An 11,557-nucleotide genomic window follows, 5' to 3' on the forward strand; every position below is an offset into this window, starting at 1 on the left:
CCGCATCAACAAAGGAAAAATAATTAAATTTAATTCTTAGTGATATATTTTAAGTGATTTCTCCTGTTTTCAAGTGCATTTTACGTAACGTTTCAGAAATTGAAGACGTGCCTTAAGAAGCTCGCCGCTGTGGACGATACGTTGGAAGAGTTGGGCATTCCGAAAATGTACCAAGAGATGCACATGTGGTCGAAACGGGTGGTAGCCGGATGGATCGTGTACATATTCTTCACAAATACTTACGATTCCTTCTGGTGGCGGAGCGTGAAAAAGTCTAATTGGGCGTATATCATACCTCATGTGTTAAATCATTGTTTTCACGTCAACCTATTCGTGGACTTCATGTTTATCTTCTTCATGTGGTTTGTACACAGTAACTACAATTTGTTTGCTCGTTTAGTCGGTCCTTTGCTCATTTAATCGGAATTTCTGTGGTATATTTTCGTTTAATAACAAAAGAAACGACCCTGTTTATACGTCCTATCCAAATTTGTCGTACGCTTTTGAATCGGAGAGATTTCATTCTGTGATATTCTAGACTTCGCAACACAGGTACATAGGCACCAGATTCGACAAACTGAAAGAAAATGTACGAGCTTTGCTAGTGAGCGAGGAGTACGGCTTGAGGTGTACGTGGAAGAAACCAGTGGTTGCTGTTTACCAATATACCTATGCCGATAATTATAAGCGAGTGTTGTGGACCTCAATGTAAATCGGTACACCTGCATGTCTGTATAAATTATTGATTTGATGATAACACGAAACTCGTAACAGGACACTCTGTTCCACTTTGGAAAATAATCGTTTGTGCGAGCCGATACACTCCTTTTCTTACGATATTCTCGCGATTTCTACATTTTACCGTAACGAGATTTGTTCTCTAACAGGCATCTTCAACTAGAATTATGTCGCATAGCACGTGAATTGAACCTGATATTCGGAACGCAGATGACTTTGGAGATGTTCAACTATCTCTTATTTTTAACAACACTGGCTCATTATTTTTGCATAATGCTGCTCAATCGAAAAGGCATATCAATGAGTGTCTGGTTTGGCAACAGTATACGGGGATGCATATGCATCATGAGACTCTACTCCATTAATTATATTTGCGAGAGCGTCAGCGTTAAGGTAATATTACGCGCGCGATTCTCGAAATAAGTATAGTGTCGATGTAGTAGCGACGTTTATTTTCTGTTTTTAGGCTAACAAAATTAGCGAGGCAATTAATCAGCTGACAATTATTCTGCGATACGTCGATATTCACCAGGACGTGAGTAATTATTTTTATATAAGCGAGAAGCACAAGCGATGCGTTTGTGAGAGATCATGTTTGTAAAAGTCGCGCTTGTGCCTGTTTGCAACTTTGTCAATTCATTTTGCAAACGATGCATCATCCACTGAAGTTCAATGGTCTAAGGCTCTTTTTCTTCGGCAGCAAGTTACTCTGGAAGGTTCGTCTCCACCTTGTTACTTCATCGTCTCTCCTCGTTCACTTGTTTCTCATGCCTCGTATCACATATAACGATCAAGGAAATTGCTCTTTCAAGTTCATCTCCGTTATCGTATAATAATTACTACCCTTTTTATCGCATATACATGTCAGTCTCTACTTTCTAACTTATTTAACGACGGATTGCGATAAAGTGCTAGTACGCGTGGCACGCAATAAAAATAAATTATACTCTTAAGCTCTTAATATCTTCCATTCTAGTTTTGCGCGGTGGTTGCAACTTTCGTGATGCTCGCAGTGCAATGGTCTCCAGAGTTACAGGAGTATAATTATCCGCGATCGAAGATAAACAACAATATCTCAAAAGATCTGTTCTAATGATGATGTAAGAATGTGTAAAAATCGCTTTTTACGATCGTGCTCTAATTAGGGATTACATAATATTCATTTAGTTCTACTGCAGACTAACGATATACTATATCAACAATAAATTGCAACAATATATGTCTTGTTATATACCAGCTTTCACTCCGTGGAAAAACATCAGACAAGCTCAAGGTTTTTTTTCTTTCCTCGTCCTCATCGCAAAGGAGGAATCAAATAACTCGAAAAATAATAAAACGAGAATGAATTTCGATCATGATGATTGTGACGATTAAACAGAAATCCGATGTATACTGCGCTTCAGCAAAATCCTTACAAAACCAAAACTCATTACACTTTCTAACGGTTTGCATCGTGTCTGAATGTGCGTATTCATTATCATGATTAATTATTCGGCTAACCTTTCAATAGGGTTGTTTCAATCGCACTTCAATGGCGCTTCAATGGCGTATCATATCGTATTATATTTACATACAATGAGAACAATTAGAAAGATTAGTGAATTTTGGCAAGTGTTGAGGTTCCGCTGGAACTTAGTGCACAAATCCGCGGAGATGACAACCACGAAATTCGCACGATTAACGGCGTGAATCGACTTATGACGTTTTATTGTGCTCCCTCTCCTTCCACTGAGTCGTGCATTCGCGGCGCACATGTCACCCCATGTCGACAAGCTGAATATAAAGCCCCGGCGGGGAAACTGCGCGATATCGCGAACAGGCTCACATGCCGTTTAAACGAATGAAATTGCATGCATAAAACTAGTAATTTCGCCAGGAGAATGCGATCTAATCATATCTTCGCTCGTTCTCGCGCTCAATGCTCGCCAGTCAGATGGCGCTATCAATGTATGTCGTGTTGTAATTCCCGGTAAACCTTTCGGAAAATTTGCCGTGCAACGACAACAAGAAGCAAAAGAGGATCCTCCGCCATCATCGCGGCGAATGTTTCCCGTGTCGCACGGCGAAATGTAATTCGGATTCTGCGGTAATTCGATCATGGTGAAGACGATCCAAGCGGCATTGGCGCCGTTATTGATCATCGGCGCGTTTTGCAGCTTGTGCGTTTTCGAGTACCCACTTGGACAACCCAGGCCGTATTTCACTTGCCTATACTTCCTGATCTTATGGAGCACCTACACATATATCGTCTACTTTATCAGCATTCAGACACCGATTATTATATCTTGGACTATTATAATAATCATAATGTCCTCGTTTGGGTCAATGATAGTCAACCTGTTCCGTTTCAAGGTGTGAACTACTTTGAATTGTTCCCTTCAAATTGGTCAGATTCTTAGGAAACAAACAGAGGGATTCTTTAGTTGGAAACATTGTTGAAATTATCGTAGCATGTAGTGTGTTAATATCTACATTTGTGTTGCTTTTTGTATCGTCAATTTCTGTGTACCACGCCGTGTAATCGACCGTAATGTTATCCTTTCAAGGAACTGAAAACGTTCCTGCGGGAACTTTCCATCGTGGACGACACGTTAGAAGGCCTCGGGACGCCAAAAGAATACCAACAGTTGTACAAGTGGATGATTGGAGTAATAATTTTGTGGATTATATCGAGCAACCTCTTGAATGGGATGGACGCTTTGGTTGCGAGCACCGATCACAAATTTAACATCATGAAAATCTGTGTTGTATTAGTGGGGAATTTTCTACTTCACGTGGACACCATCAACGGCGTGATATTGGGAACTTTTCTGGGGTGAGTACATATATCATACTTTCGCAAAACTACCTTGAACAGTGAAATTGAACAGGTGTCGAGGAAATATAGACAGCTGGCAAAAATTCCTTGGATCGTCGATGATTTTATGGGCTCAAAGGTATTAGAAATTTGTTTTATAAGTGCGTAATCAAACGATCGTCCGAAAGATGGCAAGAAATGTGAGTGATGATCGCTAATATCGAACGCGTATACTATTTCGTTAGTAATATTAACGAAAGGAACATTGTTAACATCCAACGAATTTTTGCAAGCCTCTAATGGAACTCAAGAAAGCAAGTTTAAAAATTGCTTTTATTCCGTTGCTAGCCATAAAATGTGGCTATAAGATATGTTCAATTCAGGTACATGGGCTCCAGATTTGAGAGAGTCAACAAGCACATTCGCAATTTCCTGGAAAACGACGCGGAACACATCGGAGCAAAGAACACGTCCATTTTTATCGTTCGAAAGAGAGTTGTAGAAACCGAGGAGTGCAGTCGACGCGTCTGGATTATCATGTAATTTTCGATAATCTCTATATAGATTATTTAAGTTGTTGTTCGACTGTGTCAAACTTTGAATTAACCGAATTAACGAGGAAATTATGGCTTGATTGCAGGCACGTTCATTTGCAGCTGAGTCTGCTGTCACGAGAGCTGAACAAAGTGTTCAGTATGCAATTGACGTTGGAGATGGCTTCCTTATTCGCGGTTTTAGTGGAACTGTTTATCGAATTTTACACTATGTACGCGGACAATGATACGGATACAATATTTCAAGTCCTAACAAACCTAACCATCTACGTCTGGGCCATGGTGTTCACAATGAAACTTCTCGCTTTAAATCATATTTGCCAGACAGTTTGTGATAAGGCAATCAAATCTTACTTATCTATGTCAACTATCATTTGCAGCAAAATTTAATCTCCGCACAAAATGTATAGAACGACTTGTCATTGTATCAGTATAATTTCAGGCAAACGAAGCGACCGTGCTTTTATACAAATTGTCGAACGACGTCATCAGTAAAGACTTGCGCGAGCAGGTGAGTAATCGCCGTAAAATCTTGTGTTATGTAACTATTATCCCCTAAGCGATTCGTATTTTGTACCTAGTTTATTTATTTAAACGCAGGTTCTACAATTTATACTCCAAATAAAGCAGAGGGAGGTGAAATTTTCTGGCATGGGACTTTTCTACTTCGGCAACAACTTCATTCGCAAAGTATGCTTATATTTTATAAATATATATACGATTTAGTCTGAGATTTTTCATCTAATTTAAGGTAAAAGTGTCACAATGCAATACAGACTAATAACACTGGTACTTAACTCTGGGCGTTCTTGTAGTTTTGGTTTTTAAATACGAATATTTAAACTTTTGCACACACACAAAATAGAATAAATACGTACATATCTTCTATATTAAAAGTTTAAATATTTGTACTTAAGAATCAAAACAGCAGGAATATCCAGTGGACTGATACTGTAACTTTTAATGACAGAGTCGTTATGTGGTCGTTGCGCAAGTATAATATATGATATAACAAATGATATAATACATAATAGAAAAGAGTCGGTTTACAGAATTTGATATGTGTCCGAGCATTGCTACTTTTATCTTGTATACTTCAGTAATGTTATATTTTTAACTCGAAATATAAGAGCTCTCTTGTTTTAGTTCTTCAAATCAATGGTCACCGTTTTGATCATTATAATACAAATGAGTGGCTCTAAGAGAAGTTCAGTAATATAATAGTACAATTTCGCTTATGAACAACGAAGACTAAACACACTATACGGACATATAAAAGCGCTGATACCCGTCCGTCGTGTGTGCGCTTTTTCAAGAAGATACATAAGTTGTATTTTGTGTTTCGTGAACAATAAAACACGTACTCGGCCATTCGTCGACTTTAACCACTGACTGTTTATTCTTTGACTGTTTCATCTATTTAAAAGGACTGAATGAAGAGAATCATTTGTGCGTAACACATAATTATGTATCGATTTCTAAGATCGATTCATTTAATCCGCATAACAGCCGGCGAAATTCATTACTGAAATTATTACTGAATTATCTTCCCAACCACGTGAACGCTTTGTGTCACGGAAAGACGAACGATAACCCTGACGCGAAGCAAGTCCTTAGTTTAATCGAAGGAACTACAGTCGTCATGGAAAATGTTCAAGCATCCATATCTCCGCTCTTGTCTGTGATGTTTATGTGCGGCCTCGGAGTGTTCGAATATCACGGCCGACCGAGATTGTACCTCACAATACTGTATATTTTGGTGTTCTGGTTAATTTATATGTGCGTTGTTCTCAAGGCGACAACTTTTCTCAGCGGATTCACGCTAGACTTGCCCTTGAATGTTCAAGTCAGCTTTGTTTTCGCGATGATCTCCGCGTTGCTCACTTTATATCACAACAAGGTATGGTAAAACGCGACGTGATTTCCGCACACGAGATTTCTAAAAATGATGAAAAAGGATACTTTCCGCAACGCTCTTTTTTTAGAGATTTAAGAACTGCCTGAAGAAGTTGAGTATCGTAAATGACACATTGGAGAAGCTCGGAACGCCAAAAGATTACGCGGATTTGCGCGCGAGAACTTTACGGTTAATTGTCGGATGGGTCGGCTTGATTCTTACGATGGATGCCATCGACAGTCTATGGTTCTTAGATCGTGTTGCGCCAACTCAACTGCCACTAGCTTTGTCTATGCCGTATGTGGTGAACCACTCGCTTCATATAAACGCGCTCTATGATTTGATGAACATAGCGCTTATAAGGTTTGCAGATAATCGTGATTATCACTGGTGGTTACGTATATTATTTGTAATACAGAGTATTTCTTTGCATGTTCCGCGAATTTATCGTTAAAGTGTAAGATTATGCTGTGTCGCGTTTGATTCAGATATATAGGATCTCGATTCGAGCACGTGAATCGACACATTCGAGGTCTAGCGGCAGAGGAGACATCGAAAATACAAGTGAAGGAAATATGGACGACTCACTCCTCTTTCTCTCTGATTCGACACAGATTAACAAAATCATTCAACAAGATCAATGCAGAGACAACTAATCAAACGATATGGATCTTAATGTAAGAATAATCGAGAAAACAGCCATATATCAAGAAAAAAAGTATTTTTTTTTATATTTGCGGATATAATTATATTATGAAATAATTGCAGACAGGAAAACTATTTTTATGATGTAAATGCTGCTACAGTATTAATGATCTTGTATACATATTAATATTACATTTTCTTTCCATTCTTCTTTAAGAGAAATCTTTTTTTTTTTGTTATTTTCTTTAAGAAGAAGAAAAAAAGGTATAAAATATAATTAATACCAAAAATAATTATAATTTCTTTAAAACCTAATTTCACCATTTTTTCTCTCAATGTTATGTTACGCCAATTATTTTTAAAATGCGTAGCTATGGTATCAAAATAAATTCATAATTTCTAATAAGAATTCTTCACAAATGTCAGACACGCATGAAAGAAATATTATCTATATCTGAAATATCATACACGGTAATTCGAAAAAACATCAATCATTCCTATCTCACAGGCATCTCCACAATGAACTATCCTCAATATCGCGCGAATTAAACGAAATCTTTGGATGGCAAATGTTCATGCAGACTGCGGCGATCAAGATTTTCGTCGTGAGACTTATACTCGACTGTTACAAGATCATCATGGAGCTCAATCCCAATTCTGAATATCAGATGGGAATTGATATTTTTATTATCATTACTTGGTCAGTGGCTGTCTTTGGGAAAATGTTCATTTTTAATTATGTCTGTGAGGAACTTTGTGATAAGGTATTTTCCTCCTATTACAGAAATGCATGTTGTAAACAATTAAACGATACTGGTAATTTGTTGTTTATTTTGTTAAACTGTTAAATAATATAACTTTGAAAGTATAATAAAATTCCATCTCATCCTTTCTCTTTTAAAAATCATTATTCTCTGTAATTTGTGTGTGTGTATTTTAATTTGAATATATAATTTTTTTAATTTGAATATAACTTTTTAATATAATTTTTTATATAATTATTAAATGGGTTCTGTTAAAATATTAGGCGAACGGTGCCGAATCATTTGTCAACAGATTATCGAATCTTACTCTCGATGCAGAGATTAAGCAAAACGTAAGACGCAATTCTGATGTATAAATGCTTGCTCTCTCTTATGCGAAACTATATATTTTTAATTGCGCAATTATTTACAGATTACGCAGTTCCTGCTACAATTACTGCAAAAGCCATTAACAATCTCCGCGTTTGGATTCTTCAATTTCGGCTACAAATTCATACTTCTGGTCTGTAGTCCTTTTCAGGCAAATACACACACATATATATATATACAAGGTGGCCCACATAAAGTATTACAAACTAATAACTCTAAATATATTTGTCCTATCAAAAAGTTATTCATGAGAAAGTTTCATATATTCGAGAGGCCTTTCTAACTACGTAAACAAAAATTCACTTACGTCCTCCCTTGAAGAGGGGCGGGGGGTAACTTCAAAGTTTCAAGTGGGACCCCCTATACAATGTTACATATTTGGATTCTACGGGAAAAAACAAGTAAACTTTGTTTGAAACATTTCTTTGGAGAATGCTCCTATTAAAAGTTATAAACATTTCTACTTTAATGTAAAGAACTTGATTTTACACCTTTGGACTATTTTTTATGGAAGTATATCAAAGAATATATGAAACTTTCTCATGAACAACTTTTTGATGGAACAAATATGTTTAGAGTTATTAGCTTGTAACACTTTACATGGGTCACCCTGTATATACATATATATATATATATATATATATATATATATATATATATATAATTATTTATTTATTTATTTACTTATACTTTATTTATTTACTTTTATGTATTAAGTTTCAAAATTCTAAGTGTAATAAGACAATTTCTTTCAGTTTGTACAATGCTCCATAACGGTCGTAGTAATAATGCTACAAGCAAGCAAATGAAATAAAAACGAGGTTTAGTAAAATAATTTCGTGCGCATGCATAACAATACACTGTATGATCATTCCACATAGATAATAAAGAAAATTCTGTTTGATAGAGCTTCTATCCATTTTTGTTTGATTTTAAAGAGAACCCGCCCTAGTGAATCGATTGTTTTAATCCGCGTAAGTGCTGATGTAATTTCTTGCTATTACAATTTTTATGAACCTTATTATATTACCAGTTCGCGTCAACGTCGATATAAGTTCCGTCGTTTTGCAGTACTACGATGTTTACAATTAATAAACTATCATGGTCGGTGAGCTTTAAATTTGATCGTCAGCAGAAGAAATCTTCATGAAGAATATAAAAATGGCTATATTTTCATTTATATTCGTGTTGTACATGTGTGGGCCGAGATTTTACCATTCTCTACACTCTGATATCACAACCGCTGTATATTTACTTAATCCTAGAAACGAAAATGTCGATTGGAAAACATGATATCCGTCTGATATCCATTTACATTACTATAGTTAATACTTGTGGTGCTTAACATATATTTTAATTTGTACGATATATATTGTGTAACGCGATTTTGTATTATTGTAATAGTAGATAGAGAAACTATTTTAACCTTTCGGATAAGGAGGGGCAACGGTGGAGACGGGCATACATGGACAGCAGGTTTTAAAGGATAGCACTCTTTGACTTTGAGAAACTGACAACTGCACCACTTGGTACAGTAACATTGGGTGCTTTCCAATTGCAATATCCCTAGACTTTCATGCACACGGCGACACAATTTGCATTCCAATTGTCGTAATTGTTGACAAACACTACACATCCGTACTCAGCTCGAGGGCTAGTCGGCTGTGTTTTAAAAAACTGTGTTTTAAAAAACTAGTGTTTTCTAGTGATAATTAAAGTTAATAAGCGTAGCGGCTTGAAAAGAGACTGACATTTGCGACGTGAAGTGGATAATATTTTTTTTATTATTTAGATTTTATTATTTATTACTAAAAAATACCAAAATATAAGCATAGATGAAAAATAATTCTAACCCTACTCGACATACGTACACATTAGTACACATTTTCCAGTTGAATCGTACACAACGTTACACTTTGTGCATTTCTGTGTACATATGTGTCAAGATGTGTTAAGCAATTGGAAAACACCCATTGTTTCTCTCTGTAGTCGCCGTGCGCTCGAAATCGCGCCAGAGATGTCGCTTCCGAACGGCATCATTGAGCGTTATCAAGGGAGGGGAGAGTGTCGCGAGCGTGGAGAGTCAGGTAACTCAGTGGTTTAGAGCAGTCGCCCGGCAAGCGAAAGACCCGGGTTCGAGTCCCGGCCTAGCAAAACCGCGCTTTCGATATTTTTCTTTCTGTGGAACGAAAAAGATACGTAGATCTCGAACGCACGGCGTCCGCCATCACCTAGTACGCCCTCCCTCCACGCCTCCTATGATTCTACAACCTTCTTACGCGCGAATTTTTTGCAACGTTCTCGTAGTAACGAATATCAACACGTGCATCCTGATGTGTAAAATTATATATAATTATGTGTATAATAATTATGTGTAGAATTAAGTTTCTCAGTGCATCAGCAACATACATCTTTTAGACATTCAAAGGGGAGTTGTCTAAAAAATCAATTAATTAATTAAACATCGGTATGCCCGTCCGCAAAAAATAAAAGTCAAAATGACATTGAACTCGAGAAAATTCTTTAACATGCGGCACACATATCGTAAAATCGTTCAAAGAAAATAATAAAAAATTTTACAGTTCGCTTTTGTTCTCTATATCCAAAAAAACCTTGTTACAATGGATCGATAGTTTTAATCCACATAAGTGTTGATTACTTGATATAATTTCTAGTTGAAATTGTTAAGAATCTTATTACCTATCGATTGTTCCCAACGTTGACGTAAGCTCCGCCATCTCACAGTATTATAACGTTCACAATTATTACACCAACGCGGTAGTAAGTCTCCGATCACGAGGCGAAGAACTCATCATGAAAAATATTGAAACGACTATATTTCCACTTACATTTGTGTTGTGCATGTGCGGACTCTGTGTGTTCGAGTATCCCAGAGGTCGACCGAGATTATACTTTACCGTTCTCTATATTCTGACATCATGGCTACTGTATTTTTACTTAATTCTGCAAGCGAAAACGTTCATTGAAAAATATGATATTACCTTGCAACCGACCTTTTACTGTAATACAATGAACACGTGGATGTTTGTCGTGCTTAACATATATCATCACAAGGTACAATATATGACGTGATGTGATTTTGTAAAGAAAAATTTTAAACACGAGTCTATCGTAACGTTTTTATAACAATGAACATCCGCGCGTGTGCATCCTGATTGATATGTAAAATAATCAAAATTAAGTCTCATTGTGCCTCAGAAATATAGTTTCTTTCAGAGATTCAAGGGTTGTCTGAAGAAACTAGATATTGTGCTCGACACATTGGAAAAATTCGGAATGCCGAAGAACTATGCACAGCTGCGTGCGCGAATAATTTGGCTGCTGATCGGATGGATAGTCTCCATCATTTTTGTGAACATCCTCGATAGCATATGGCGTGCTGCACACATTCCCAAATTTTATGTCGTTATATATACATATATACCATGGGTGTTAACTTACTCAATTAACATTAATACGCTCAACAATTACATGTTTATATTGTTACTTAGGTTTGTAGATGTAATAATAATCGTGATGTAATAATAATAATAATATAATTTATAACATGAAATATAATGAAAAATGAACGTTGCCATTACATGTCATTAACATTAAATATATATTTATTCATTTTGTGTCGTATATTTAATGCAGATATATAGGATCTCTATTCGAACGCGTCAATCAGTGTATTCAAAAGTTAATAGAGCAGAAGAAACGGCAAGTAAGGCTCACCTGGACAACTTGCACTTCGTCTTCTTTCATGGATCGACACTTGACAGACACCGTG

The sequence above is a fragment of the Odontomachus brunneus genome, unplaced genomic scaffold, assembly GCF_010583005.1.
Source record: "Odontomachus brunneus isolate Ranch 3 - 2012 unplaced genomic scaffold, Obru_v1 Obru_scaffold_108, whole genome shotgun sequence".
In the NCBI taxonomy this organism is placed as follows: domain Eukaryota; kingdom Metazoa; phylum Arthropoda; class Insecta; order Hymenoptera; family Formicidae; genus Odontomachus; species Odontomachus brunneus.